The sequence below is a fragment of the Canis lupus genome, chromosome 2 (genome assembly GCF_048164855.1).
Source record: "Canis lupus baileyi chromosome 2, mCanLup2.hap1, whole genome shotgun sequence".
In the NCBI taxonomy this organism is placed as follows: domain Eukaryota; kingdom Metazoa; phylum Chordata; class Mammalia; order Carnivora; family Canidae; genus Canis; species Canis lupus.
The window spans coordinates 23925623-23941652 of NC_132839.1; the positions used below are offsets into that span (position 1 = coordinate 23925623).

A 16030-nucleotide genomic window follows, 5' to 3' on the forward strand; every position below is an offset into this window, starting at 1 on the left:
TGAGCACAAAACAAGAGATTTAAGAAATACAAAACAAGTTCATAACTTAAAACAATTAAGCACTAAAGCACCATCAAAGAGAAAGAAAGACTGGGATTCTGGGCACCATAAATGAATTAAGGAAATAATACAACAAATTAATTAAGTATATGGCTCTTGTATAAAATGACCTGGGTTCAGCTCTGACACTTCATGTGTTTAAATAGGAAAGTTCCTATTTAAACACTAACTGTTCTGAGCCTTGGTCTTTTTATTTGCAAAATTATGGTTAAGTGTAGTACTTGGCTCAAGAAACTATTTTCAACTATTTTCAAGATTAAACAAAAGAAAAAATTTGTGCCACTGCCTGGTATAGTTAATGATCAATAAATTTTAGCTGCTTTTAAAGATTTGTTTGGGTAGTATATCCAACTAAGATAAATCCTGCTACCTGAAGGCCTCTCTTCAGGCCTGAGTATGAATTACCCTTGATGGTTGGAGGTACAAGGCTCAAGACTATATTACTTCCCTCTTAGGTCAGAATCTCAGAAATTTTGATTGAGTACTAATTCTCAGAAAACAAAGTTTAATCTGTACGCACACGTCTTTCATATGTCCTTATAATGAATTAAACTGTATGTTGGGAAACATTCTTACAAAAATAGCTAATACAATTCTATAAATAAAGAATGAGTATAAAGCAAAGGTAAGGTTTCAATTATGTTGTTAAATTTCAGTTTCAGTAATAAGGTCTTAGAAAAAAAAGAGTGGGTATTCAATGTTTGATAAATTAATGGGTAGGTGAATAAATGAATGAATGAGTGAATGATTAAATGAATTAAGTAAGTGATCGGGGGGGGAAAAACAGTGCAGTGTGAATGCATCCTAAGTTTTATTCAACTGAGCAAAGAGTAGTGATTAATCTGTTGTTACAAATATATGGTTTATGAGCTCTTATTAAAAGATAAAGTACTAACCATGGCAATAGCCATAATACTTATGAATTCGTCTCAGAAAAATCCATTTCTCAGTGCAAAATACAACAAATGTATATAGACTCTGTGCTACTACAAGAAGTCTACAGAACTTCAAAAGCTTCCTGCCCCAAAAGCAACAAAAGGTTTCCTCACACAAAGCAAATATGTCCAGCTTGATAATAAGGTCATGAGCCTAACCCACTGAGCCACAAAATCTGAAGAAGAAATTCCTTAACAGTATCAGTATCCTTTTGAGTCAATGGCTGATATAACAAGATATGATGTAAAATGTCACATTGTTGAGATCATCTACTTAGTCACCTCTCAAATATTAGTTGACTTGTGGTCACACTGGATTAACCCAGATGAGAAGAAAGTGTGTTTTCCCCTTTTCTTTAAAGAATATTATAGCATTGATAATAAAATGGATAATCCTGTAGCAGTTTTTAACAAGAAATTCTCATATGGAATTTCTTGCAGCCACTTTTCAAAGGCAACTGTACATTTCCTACTCTTTTTTCTACTGGGAAAGGAAAAGTGTGATGCTACAAATATTTTCTTCTATCAGATTTACATGCTTCCTCTGAAATAAAATTTTAATAGGATGTTACACTTAGTATATTTTCTAACCACTGTCTGAGACAAGTGTTATAAGTATCTGACTAATTTGCATATTGCCAATTTAAAGACTAAGACAGTCTCTTCTGGGTCAAAAAATGTTTTTTTTTTTTTTTTCTTTGTCCTTTTGTTACTCGCACAGCCTCAGGCCCTTATGTCCCTGGCAAAACCAGACATTTCTCCCTATGGCCCAGATTTATCTGATTCAGCATTAGGGTAAACTCAGACTAAGACTTTTGTCCTTGGCAAAGAGGAATAGGGACTAGATATGTTCTTCTACCTAAGGTAAGACACTTGACAAAATATACAAGACAATGGACATCACACGATAAGTGTAAGTGGTCTCTGAGAATTATGGAACAAAATATATAAGCCCAACTATTTGTTACAGCTTCCTACCTGGAGGGAGTTTGCAGGATGTAGTACAAGAATGAGGAAACTTGAAAGGGCCTGACAAATACTCTGAGTTGAAGAGACAGAGCTGAGGATCTGGGAAGACTAAACTAGAGTTCTTAGAGTATCAGAAAGGAGAGAGCTACATGGAGAGAGAATTCCAGAGATCTGCAGTGAGGCTGTTGAGTCTTCATATGGGTCTAGACTAGTACATCTATTTAAGGAAAACTACTTGAGGCCAGAGAAAGAATTATCTGAAAGGATTAGAACTGGCAGGAAAGGGATTTTTACACCAAACTTGAAATAATTATGATCTAACTAATGAGAGTAGAAAATCCCACAATTCACAAGACACACAGCATAACTTAGTAGTGAGACAAAACTCACCCTAGATCAAATGTTCAAATGTTATCCTGATCCTATATAACAAAGCTTAAAAGCAAGAACCAAACAATCCAACTGTTTGAAAATGAATACTTCCCAAAATAAAATTGACGAATATGCATAGTAATAAAAACTATCTAGCATGCAAAAGTACAATTTGCAATGTTTGTCATCAAATTAAAAAAAAAAAAACTATCAGCTTCCATAGGAACAGGAAACATAATGAGGAGAAAAATCAGTCAACCAAAACTGATTCAAATAACACAAATGATAGAATTAATTAACTAGGACATTAAAACAGCTCTAAGTATTGTACATTGCAAAAAGGGGAAACAATAAAGTAGAGACATGGAAAATATTTAAAATTATGTAGATCAAATTCTTGGAAACTGTAGTATCTGAGATGATAAATACCATAGATGGCATTAACAGCAGATTAGACAATACGGAAGAAAGGAATAGTAAAAATGAACATATGAAAATGGAAATTGGAAAAAAAAAAAGAAAATGGAAATTGGGAGTGGAAATAGGAGGCAGATGAAGAGAGGATTGTGTCTCAAAATTGAGAGGATATATTTTAAGGGTTGATGGAGTAACTTCTACTAAAACTTAAATAATATGTGGAAAAAGAGGTGGCTAATGGCTCTGGCTCCAAAGATTGCCAAAGACCATGTGTTAAGAAGATTCTAGAGTGAATGGGCACTGAGGAAGTACATCAGTTGTAGAGCTTGTTCATAGTTTTCCCAAGGATATTAAATATATATAAATTACTTATACATACAGATCTATAGACAGATTAGGAGCTTGTGGAACACTGGATCTTGGAAGGATTTTGATTTTGTTTTTCTTTTAAATTGCAGGTGTTTCTATAATATGTTTATATTCCTAATGAGTACAATCTAGGAAAGAGGGAGATACTGGTGATGCAAAAGGGAAAGGGTGAAGAACTATAAGAGCTAAATCTAAAAAGTCACAATGGAGTAAGATTCCAACTGTGGGTTATAGGTTTGACTTTTGATTGACTAGGGAACAAAGAATATGGGTAGTGATGCAGGTAGTTTGTAAATGTCAGCAACTCATGAACCTATACATTTAAAGGGTCTAGGTGACAAAATGAGAAGCACAATAGTTTATATATATTTTAGTGTTATATACAATAATGACTCCGAAAACAATGAACAATACTCTACCCCTTCTTTCATGAAAAGTAGCATCTATTTATTTGCTCACTTTTCGTTTTACATTACATTTACCATATCTGTTCTAGTATATATTAGGTTGGTGCAACTATTGCTTTGTTGATTTTTACCAAGTTTCACAGTGATTATTTCTGTTATTAGGGAACGTCCATTAAAAAAATAAATAAATACCTATTTGAAAGTTTATGAACACATCCACATTATACATAGTTAATATCTCCAACAAGAGAAAAAAAAGCCTTAATGTTTCTACTTTGGGGCATAATTTAAAAGAGGGAGCAGAAAAAAAAGAATGGGACTGAGGCTAATAAATACTATGAGTAAACTGTTGCATTTATTTTGTGGAGGATGCATAGAATGTGTCTTTAGCTAGTAAATTGTTCTTAAGAGATAAAGGTGTTTTGTTATTTTAAAAAAGTAATAATCATCAAATTTCTGAAAATCCCCTATATACCCCATACTTACTTAAAATATGTTATTTATCAAATACTTTTGTGTGAAGTGTTTTTTCCCTTTCTTCCGAGTTTCTCTTGTAAAAAATAACAGTGGATTTCTGCTAATAAATTGAACAGAGCTTCATTATTTTATATACCTTTTGAACTGTGTGACTCAATATTTTAATACTTGATACTTTTAATATGTAATTGTTGCAGTAAAGATGAATATTAATGTTAGTAGAGTCATATACTTACAGTGTCTGGGAATATGTGGTTATAGTTTTATGGAAGAAATTCTTTATCACTGTCTGCCAGCTCATAATAACTTAGTGTGAAAATTTAAAAATGTATAGAAATAATGAAGAGCCAAAAAACGCCCCTGCAAAATAGCAGAATTGAATTTGGGAATTGATAAATAAATTATTTTATATATGTATATATATAATATATATATATATATATATGAAACACTATACTTCAGGAAGAATGAAATAAATACTGATGCAACACCCCCCCCTGCCAAATTAATGATTCTCACAAGCAAAATGCTAAGCAAGCAACCAATAACATAGAAAAAAGCATACATATCATTCCAGGTGTGTCAGGTTCAAAAACAAGCAAAAATTTTAAAGCTTATATAACTAGTAATTGAGGAATAGAATTTCCTTACTTCAGTTATGATCACACACACACACACACACACACACACACACCTCTCACATACGCATACACACATTCATGCACGTATACATTCATGTATATACGACATATTACATTGGCTTGAGAGATAACTTTGATACTTGGAGAATATTTTTATTTCATTTAGCAGTGTTTAATGATTAAACCATAATGATTAAAATATAAATCTTTAAAATAATTTCTACTTTCAAATAAAGAAATTTAATGTCTTCAGACATAAAAAGTCAGATAACTACATTGACCTTGATTTTCCAATATCTTCAACCTCAGAAATATATTCAAAATAATAAAACATTATTATAGCCTGTTTTATGCAAGTCTTAATGTTCACTATTTTATATCCAGGGAAAAAAGTTACAAAGGATTTATATTCTTTTTCTGTAAAAGCTCTAAGAATTATGTACTAAGTGATGAGAAATAAATTTACAAGGAATTAAAATGAGTAACAGATTTGTTTTATTGAAATATAGTTGTTTAGATTGTTGATATTGTTTGATGTGCAGCGTATTTCCCAAATACTGGGAGTGTGCACACTGTGTATATAGGGTTTGATTTATGTGGGGATATGTGAGGGTATGGTAAATAGAACCCAGTGTGATAGTTAATATGATAACTTTATAGTTTTTGTAAAGTTTGACATAAGCTTTTTATTAAAACTAACAGACTGTATAAATATCTTGAAAATAATTTTAAACTATCATCGAGAATATACATCTTAGGGGTGCCTGGGTAGTTCAGTCAATTAAGCATCTGCCTTCGGCTCAGATCATGATCCTGGGGTCTTTGGATGATTGAGTCCCAAGTCAGGCTCCTTGCTCAGCATGGAGTCAGCTTTTCCCTCTCCTTCTGTCCCTCGTCTTCCTCCACATTCGTGCATGCTCTCTCTTTCTCTCTCTCTCTCTCTTTTTCAAATAAGTAAATAAAATCTTTTTTAAAAGAAGAATACATATCTTACAACTAATTTTGATATCTGATTCTAAAGTGTTAGAATTATCTGATAGAATAATATATTTGTACATAGAAAGAAAAACAATTTTGAAAGAATTGATAACTATAAAATGATTCTTTTTCTTTTAAATATTTTAATAACATGTAACCTAGCTATAGAAAATCTATAGGTATTTTTGCATGAATTTTCACAAAGTGAACAGTCTTGTGAAACCAGTTCTTAAATAAAGATAAAGAACAGAATAAATAAAAACAGAACCTCAGAAGCTTCCCTCATGATCCCTCCTTCGCTATTCATCTAAGAAGGCGCACCTGATTTCTAATAAGATAGAAACAACTTTGTGAACTTGTTGGCAAGTTGTTATAAAATGGAATCTTATCTTTCAAGGCTAGCTTTATTTGTGTCTTATTATGTTTGTGAGAGTCATCGAAGTTTTTATGTGTAGGAAGAATTGATTCAATCTTGTTAATAGTTTTTGTTGAAATGTATCACAATTACTATATGACAAATTGTCAATTCGATGATTCATAAATATCTTGATGTTGGGTAATATGGTTATTGCCTTTTTATCTGTTAGGAACACGTACATTTCTTTTGGTGGACATTAGTATACATTTCCATTGGATATATAACTAGGATTGTAGTATATTTAGCAATAATGTAAACTGGCAAGAGAGTCTTCTGAAAGTTTGTTCCATTTTACAATTGAAAAGTGTATTAAGTTCCAGATGCTTCATATCCTTACTAGAACTTGGTATTGTTTTATTCACTTTATCCATTTCATGGATCTGTAGCAGTATAATATTTTGATTTTAACTGGAATTTCCCTGCCAGGCACCTCTTAGACATTTGGATAGCCATTTTTTTGGTGAAGTGCTGCCAAAGTTTTGCTTTTTAAAAAAATTCTCTGGAGAGTTTGTGCGATCTCATTGTCATTTTTTAAAGTTTTTTGTTGTTGTTGTTAGTTTTCTCCCTCTCTTAAATATTTGGAGAATATGCTTTTTGAAGCCAATTAGTCCTGCTTTGTAGGATGTTAATAGTAACTAACTTTAGTTAAGATATATAAAAGTATTCAGGTTTTCCATTTGACTTTGTATTAGTGTTCTCTATTTTATAATATAAATGAAACAGGGACACCTGGGTGGCTCAGCGGTTTAAGTGTCTGCCTTCACCCAGGGCCTGATCCTGGAGACCTGGGATGGAGTCCCACATTGGACTCCCTCTATGGAGCCTGCTTCTCCCTCTGCCTGTGCCTCTGCCTCTCTCTGTGTGTCCCCTAAGAATAAATAAATAAAATCTTAAAAAAAGAAATTATCCCAATATTGCTTTATTATTGCCATGTATTTAAATGAAAAAAGAGACCACAGTCAAAATATATTTTTATTTTCACATTGTTCTTCATTTCTGTCTGGATTCTCATTCTTTTATTTATGATCTTTTTTTCTTTTATCTGTAGTTCTATTGGCAGCTGTATCTCTAGTTTTTATCTGATTTTGATTTTAATTTCATTCGCAGTTTTAAAAATTTTTGTATTAGAATTATAGCTATTATTCTTTCATTTATTAGCAGCCAGCATGTTTGTTACTTGATTTTTCATTATTTCTTTTAAGAAATCCGTCTTATAGCTCTTCCTTGGAAGATAATATGCCTTTTCTTCTCTGTTTGCTTTTAAGATTTTTCTCTGTGACTTTATATCTATCATTATTTTTGGAAATTTCTCAGACTTTTTTTTCTTTTGAAATTTGCTGTTTTATACAAATATGATGTAATTTAAATATAGTGAATTGCAAAAGCTTTATATTCACATTTGGATCAGTTTTATAAACTTTTTAAACTATGATATTTCAGTCAAAGTATAGAATATTTTTATCAATTCAAGCAGCTTCCTTATGTTCCTTTCCAGTTCAATCATCCATCCAAAAAGCAACTACTATTCTTTCTGTGCTTATTTCTGCAACCACAGAATAGTTTTACCTGGATGTGAATACTAGCGACATATATATATCTGTCAATATGTTAACTTTTTGTCTGACTTTTTTTTTTCATTTATCATGTTACTGAGATACTTGCATTATTGCTGTGTCAGTAGCCCATTCATTTTATTGAACTGTGCTGTTCAACTACATGAATATAACATTTGATTTTTATTAATTTGATTAGTATTTGGGTTTGCTTTTGGTGATTTGCTAATATGAATAAGTCTATACATAAATTTTAGAGATATGATTTCATTTCTCTCAGTTAAAGTTTACTGACTTTTGGTCTTAAGAATAGTTGGATGTTTAGGTATGTAGTAAATGAAAGTAGTTATTCCATTCTCATATAGACAAAACTATGGTTAAGGAGAATAAATCAGTGGTTACTAGGGTTATGGATGGAGAGAGGGTGCTGTTCCTCCCATAGAGTGAATAGCACAAGGGAGTTTGGGGAGTGATGGAATGAGCAATTGTTCATTTATCACAATTAGTTATATCCTAATTGTGAAAGTGGTAGAATGAATCTATTTATATATTAAAATTCATAAAACTATACACTAAAATTGCCAATTTTAGAGTACGTTATTTTAAAGAGTAAAATAAAAAATGAAAAATTTAGGGATAGAAATATGAATGTTTCTTTATTTTTGCTTGAGTAAATATAACTCCATAAATCTGTAAGAACGTAAATGTGAAAGAAAAAGAAGAGTGGAGGGGACAGATAGAAGCTGAACTTCTTTGTAAATATCTTGCTTTGTAGATTTTATGTTGTAACATGTGAACATTTTACATAAAATAAATAAAATCAAAATGGAAAACAAAATTCCCAAGAGTAAACTAGAAAGAAAAAAAATTGAAGTTAACTATACTATTTTTTTATTGCTGCCCTAATAAATTACCACTAATTTAGTGGCTTAAAACAACACAAATTTATTATCTTACAGTTCTGCAGGTTAGAAATCCAGTATGTATGTCAATGGACTAAAAACTAAGTTGCCTAAGAATCTATTTTCTTGTTCACTGAGCTTTATGGCAAAATTTAGTTCCTTCTGGTTGTAAGTTTGAGATCTGTTTTCTTGCAAACTGTAAACTGAGATTTGTTCATATATTCTAGGGGCTGCTGCATGTCCTGGCTCATGCTCCCCTTCCTCTATCTTCAGAGAGGACAGTAGTGGATCTCATTCTTGTCGTGTGTTATTTCTCTGTCTTCTTTCTCAGAGATCAGACACAACTGAAAATATTGTTCCTCTCTTAAGGACCCATGTGGGCCATCTGAATGATCCAGAACACTCTCTATACCCTTAACCACATCTGCAATATCTCTTGTGTAATGGAAGGTAACTTGGTCACAGGTTTTACAGAACAGAGCACAGACATCTTTGGGGTCCATTATTCTGTATGCCTATTAACTTTTAACATAACTTGACACACACACACACACACACACACACACAAAGTATTACAGGTGATTTTATATTAGTGTTGATGATATCCAACATTATCAGCATAACAAAAACCCTGAATTTAAATGAAATAACTGAAATATAGATTTGTTTTGGAAACATAAGTATGAGCCCATAATGTATTTTCTCTTTCTGTCTAATCATTCCTGATTCTATTCAAAGAATAGGCCTAGAAACATGGACTAAAGCCTTTACTATGAGTACTTGTAACATCAGATATAATCTATAACTAGAAGGAAACAGGGATCTTTGAGAGGTGAAAGACATGAGCCAAAGACAGGATACTTGAACATCAATAAAAATAATAACTTCAGTGTTTGAAGTGTATCAAATATGTCAGAATTCATTAATTTTTCCTCTTTGTAAAATGCTAGGGAAGATGGAAAATGGTGATGTTTTCAGTCTTGTGAAAAGCTGAAGGCTAAAGAAAACTAGACTGGAATTGAGGACTCTTAAGGCAGCAAGAATTTGAGAGCTTAACATCTTATTATTCTGAAAAGTAGTAAACAACAAAGATACTCTTTTTTTTTTTTAACCCAGTTCCTGCATGAACAGCATCTCATGAAAACCAAATAATTGATGAAGGGAAGTTTAAGTTTCTTTAAAGAGATGTTTCAACTAAAAGTGAAGGATAAATGATTCTGAATATCATTATTTTTCCAACATCTAGTAGAATAATGAATCTAGGCAATGTTTATCAGTCCATCAATATATAAAAAGGAAGATATGTAGATGTTATGTGCCACCTTGTGGAAATGCATGACTCTACTAATGAAATACTCTTGTTTAAATGGACCCTGAGAAATATCAAGATGCTAGTTGATTCCCAGATGGCCAATAAACAGATGAAAAATTTCTCAATCTTAAGAGCCATGGATACATTTTAAATAATTCCTAATGAGATAGCGGTAGAGACACTCAAGGCTGGGTCAAAGTAAAAAGTCCGATAATCTAGTAATATCTTCTTTAGGCAAGAATGAGAATTAATAAGAATTCTCAATAAACTAGTATTGTGAATAAAAATTGTATAACTACTTTGAAAAATATCTGGAGATAGCTGTTAAAGTTGAAGATGCAGATAGTCTATGACCTAGCACTTTTGCTCCTGGGATTACATCCAACATATGGAAATGTTGGGAACAAAAGATATACTGATTTATTTTCTTAGCGGAAATATTTATAATAGCCAAATCTTGGAAACAACAAAAGGTCTGTCAATATTAGACTAATAGAGAAATAGGTAAATTACAATTTTTTTAGTGGTATACTATTTAGAAAAGAGACTAAATTAAAACTGCACATCAAAATGCATAAATCACATAAGCCTGGTTTTGGGTGAAATAAATCAGATGCCAAACAATATATATTGTGCAATGCCATGAAGATACATTTAAAATTAAAATACAGGGAGTGCACATCCACAGCATTAGAAGTCAGGAAGGTGGTTACCTTTGGGGAGGAGAAGAGCTGTCACTAAGATGCTCTGAGGCATCTTCTAGGGATGAGAGAATGTCTTTCTTGATCAGAATAGATGTGCTCATAGATGTGTTTAATTTGTAAAAAGTAACCAATCTATTCTCTTCTGTCTTGTATGTTTTCCTGAATTAATTTTATACTATAATAACAAAATTTATTTCGAAAAGTACTTCAAATCAGCCCAAGTCTTAATGGAATCCTTAGAGTTTTCAAGACAGTTTCTCGGGGATGTAGAGTCAAATATAAAATAAGTAATAAGGCTTTGATTCAGTGTTTATTTCTTATTTTGACTCTGATTCAAATAAGAATTGTTTCATTGAAAGTTAAGAAATTTTCAATTTTGTATGCGTGATACAATGATAATTGTCCTATGGTATACATTGATAAATGATTTCTTATGCTTTAGACATTTACTTATATTGACATACAAATGAATAATCTGATATCATGCATGGAGCTTGCTTCAAAAAAATCCACTGTGTATGGGTAGTACAGATGAGGGGAAAGCTATGTTTATAGGTGAAGCAAGCTTGGCTATGAGCTGATAATTGTTGAATCTGTGGGATCATAATAGTAATAATGGCATGTTTTAAAATATAATTGAGTACAGCTATAATTTTAATTAAAAGCTTTTTTAAAAACTTGTAAAATGTTAAGACATAATTGAAAATATTAAATAAAATTCATAAAAATAGCCTTTAAAATCTGAATATAGTAGCCATAAATAATATAATTTCTTTATTTAAAATAGACCAGTTGGGACCCCTGAGTGACTCAGCGGTTGAGTATCTGCCTTTGGCTCAGGTCATGATCCCGGAGTCCCAGGATCGAGTCCCGCATCAGGCTCCCTGCATGGAGCCTGCTTCTCCCTCTGCCTCTGACTTTGCCTCTCTCCCTGTGTCTCTCATGAATAAATAAATAAATAAAATCTTAAAAAAATAAAAATAAAATAGACCACTTTAAGCTATTGACTTTTTTTCGAATGTACCTGTATTTTTTCCAGAAGACAGAGACTTCCAAATAATTTATTTTTAGATGTTATGCACTATTTCTAACTTTAGATGTTCAAAAATATTGAAGATTTTAGAACACTAACAACATCCTGTAGCTTTAGGACACATTAGTTACTTGAAGCAGGCTTTTTAGTTTATGTTAACTCCTAATACATATGTACCTCCCTGCATGTCCTTATATATTAGCTAAGAAATACCAGCATTCTAATGAGTAAAACCTTTATGAGGCTTTTAATTTAATGTTACTGAAAGCTCAGTAGTTCCACTGGTCATGCATTGAAGTAAAATAGAAAGATATCACTAACCTTTCAATGACAGCTTCATGGAAGGGTGTGAAGACAGCTGTAGGTTATTTTCCTACATAAAAGAGCCTCCTCATTTAATATGAATTCATAAAGGAATATCAGCAAAATTTCAATGAAATATTTAGTGTCAAACTTTTTAGAGTAACATATTTTACCAGTGTTTTATAACTTTTCATTGTATTTTGCCACCAAAGTTCTTGAAGCTCTCTTCAACTTTTTGTAAAGTAACCTACAGTCATTTATGTTAAGATTAACACACTTATAATCATTCTATTAAATTATTTTACAAGTGAAGCAAAGCTATAAAACGTGCTCCAAAAGACAGAAGATTGTCAGAAGACAGTAATGTGACATTTAACAACCACATTTTCTAGTCATCAACTTCTTATTTGATAGACTCTGTAGCATAGTTTTAAATTTCCCATCAGTTCAAATACCACTTAAAAGTTGGAGGGGAAAAAAAATACACAGTTCCAAAGAAGTGTTTTCTCTTTTTCACTGTGAATAATTCTCTGAAAGATATGTCAATAGTAGCACCATTTTAAGTTAAATTTGGATATGTATATGAATTATCCAAGCATTTGTTTTCTAGTCAATTAACTTGAGATCCAATATACTTTCTTTTGTTATTTTTTTTCTGGAAAATTACTTGGTTTTGTCTTATCTAAAGTTAGAGTAAACATATATGTTGATTATATGGATAGATCCTCTTGATAATGAAGTAAAATTGCCTATTTTATTATAAACATTCAAACAGTAGTTATGCTATATTGCTATTACAGTGAGACTCAAATACATGATAATTTTAAAACCATGTAAATTCAATTATCTTATATTTATGTTTGAAAGAGATCAGAAAAGTTAGCAGTACATCCCTGCTTGTTGTTATTTGTAAACCCAGTACACTAGGATTTTTCTGCTGATCCCAACAGGAATAAAGGAGTTGAAGATCATACAGAGAGATGCCAAAAGTATTAAGTACCAGGCGTGAAATTTGTTGACGTTAAATTTGTTATTAATGGTTACATTCCACTCATAAAGACACAGTCATATATGACTGCAAGGGAGGCTAAGAAACGTAGCCCGGCTGGGTAGCACTGTGGGCAGCTATATATCTCTTAGTGTGATAAAGAGTACAGAGTTTTGTTTTTGTTTTGTTTTTTGAGAGCTCCATTAAATTTAATAACTAGAAACAAAGGTTCAGTCTGTATGGTTAAGTGAAATGGTGAAGTAGGAGAAAGTAGAAAAAGAAACAGTCACCTATGGTTGCCTGATAGACTGGGGAGATCTGGGGCCCTGAGGACTTGACCTGGCCCATCTAAAGAAAATTGCAGGTGGCTCTTGGTCTCCTCAGAAGAAAGAATTCACGGAAGACGAGACAGAGAGGATGAGTGGTACAAGCAGAAAAGTTTATTTAAGCCAAAGTACACTCTTAGAGGAAGAGCAGGCAGGCTGGAGGGAGAAACAGCCCCAAATTTCTTGTGTCTACAAGTTTTTATTTTTTGAGTGATTAGGGGAGGAGTATTCATTAGGGCATGCCCTTTCTAGGAATCCAGGTGCCACCCCTTTCCTTTTATTATTTGGATTAATGGGAACAGTTATGATGACTTTAGGGGTAGACATCTTGCCAAACCATAATGTAAATGATATTATAATGATGGAAAGATCAGGGGAGGACACAGAATGACATTGGTTGTTAGCCCTTGGCCCCAGAGATTTCCCAACTGCACCAGTTTGCCTCACTCCCCTTTGATACCTAATAGATGTCTTTCTCTTCCATCCATGATCATTACTGTCTACTTTAACACTATGAGAATATCTTTTTACATACATAGGAGTTTTAGTTTAGTTCCTGGCACTAATAAATGAATGGTGTTGAGTAAGTCACTTTTTTGGATCCTACTTTTTGTATATCTAAAATAAGTTGTTTGAGTTACCCATTACTTCTCAAACTTTAGTAACCAAAAGGACAAAAAAAGGTGTGTGTGTGTGTGTGTGTGTGTGTGTATGTGAATGAATCTGGGAACCTGGAAATTTTAATGGACTTAGTTAAGTGGGTAGGAGAATCTGAGAATGCGTATTTTACAATCTCCCTAAATGCTTCCAATGCATGTAAACTGTGAGTGATACTTGGAAAAACTGTAAATTTAATGTTCTCGAAAATCCCATTGCTCCAAATTTTGAATGCAAATATCAATGAAACTGAAAAATGTGATATATGAAACCCATAAAAGATGGACTTTGGAAATCATGAAGAATGTAAAGAACAAGCATATTGGAGTTAGGCAAATACTATGCCAATACCTGAAAATGGGAGAAAGATGGTTTCCAGAAGCAACTAATGACTATAAAGGATAAATTGTTAAATTTGTCCATAGTAAAATTATAAACTTCCCCTTATTAAAAAACAGCAAAAATAAGGCATAGATATCCAGCATATATAACACACATATAATCAGAAAGGACTAATGTTCTAGATTGATAGATCATTAGATAGATAGGTGACCAAAATTTTAAAAAGGAAAAAGATGTATATTCAAATTGAAAAATGAATAAAAAATTACATACCGCCTCCTTGAAAGGAAATATTTTACAAGCAGTAGTTATTAAATAATTTCTCATTACTGGAAGCCACTTTGCCTGGCACTAGCATGCTAGTGTCCTTTCACTCTATGATTTCCGAATGGCCAATTAATCTATGAAAAGGACTCAACACTATAAAAAAATTAATGAAATACAGTATACATATCACATATCCACCAGATTGGCAAAGATTTAAAGTCTGACAACACCTAATGTTGACAAAGATAGAAACCAATACAATGCTTTACACAAAACTGTTAGTCTAATATTTGATAAAGTTTGAGATTATCTAGGAAAGGTGGAGTTTTGCATTACATATGACTTAGTGATACACCCTACAGAAATACTTGCACATTTACACAGAATGGCAAGTACAAATGCTTATAATGATAATGTACTAAATAGTTAAAAATTGGTAGCTTTGCAAAAGTTTATAAAATACCCTATATCTTCCAAAAACCTTAAATACATCAGCTGTCCTTATAATTTTGGCTGGCACAGTACTAAAAAATAAAAGAATAATTGAGAGTTAAAAAATTAATTTTCTATTATGACTTGAATGATTTGAAATCATGAAAACATTGATTAAAAAGAAGAAAAGTGAAATATAAAATACCACATTTAGATGAAAAATCTATTACATAGTCCTACCATGGTCTTCTGTGTACATACCTAATATGAAAAAAATCCTAAATTTTGGCGGACTACAAGTGTAATGTATGTCAATAATTACTATAATTTCAAATAAGACCTGACTAATAAAATTTCAAACTAATAAAATTTTCAGACAAGGAAAAATTTCCAGATCAGGGAAGATAATAGTCCTGGTTTTCTCTCCGTTGATAAGTTCATAGTTGGAATAAGAGCTTCAGTTAAAAGAACATAATTAATGTTGGATTGACCTGGAGATTGAGGACTCTGGAAATATCTGAAAGTAAAGAGAATTTAGCTAAGGTTAGATACTCCAATGTCTTCAGATGCTAGAGAAGTAAATCTATGTTCTTTAGATAGACCAGATAAGTGAGATAAATACATGAAATGACTAAACTTAAATGTTCTTGGGCACCTGGGTGGCTCAGTGGTTGAGCGTCTGCCTTTGGCTCAGGTCTTGATTCTGGGATCCTGGAATGGAGTCCTGTATCCAGCTCCCCACAGGGAGCCTGCTTCTCCCTCTGCCTGTGTCTCTGCCTCTTTCTCTGTGTCTCTCATGAGTAAATAAATAAATAAAACCTTAATGTTTTATCTCAAGAAAGAATTTTCTTTTTCTAAGAGAGATTGACAGTAAGAATATGCCACCTAAAAAAGCAGAGTGTTTTTTTCACCGCTAGAAATGTTCAAATAAGGATGAGGTGATTAACTCTGATGCAGGTTTCAGCACTAGTCAAAGGTTTGATTGAATTTTACATGAATTGTCTTTGCCTATGAAGCTATATCATTTGATCTTCCAAGAAACAAAGCTTTATTTTATTTTTTTTAATTTATTTTTTATTGGTGTTCAATTTACCAACATACAGAATAACCCCCAGTGCCTGTCACCCATTCACTCCCACCCCCCGCCCTCCTCCCCTTCTACCACCCC

The 16030-nt window shown here is 32.3% G+C and overlaps 1 long non-coding RNA gene across 5 annotated transcripts in view; it reads right to left on the reverse strand.

The window, feature by feature from the left end:
- LOC140614086 (uncharacterized) overlaps positions 1-16030 on the reverse strand; it is a 205359-nt gene that overhangs the window by 79418 nt on the left and 109911 nt on the right. For 2 of the 5 annotated variants that reach the window (XR_012014979.1, XR_012014980.1), the window contains one exon: positions 15211-15379. The exons of the other annotated variants lie outside the window; for them this stretch is intronic. This is a non-coding gene — a long non-coding RNA (uncharacterized lncRNA). Of the gene's footprint in view, positions 1-15210; positions 15380-16030 lie in introns of those variants that run through there. 5 annotated transcript variants of the gene reach the window in all.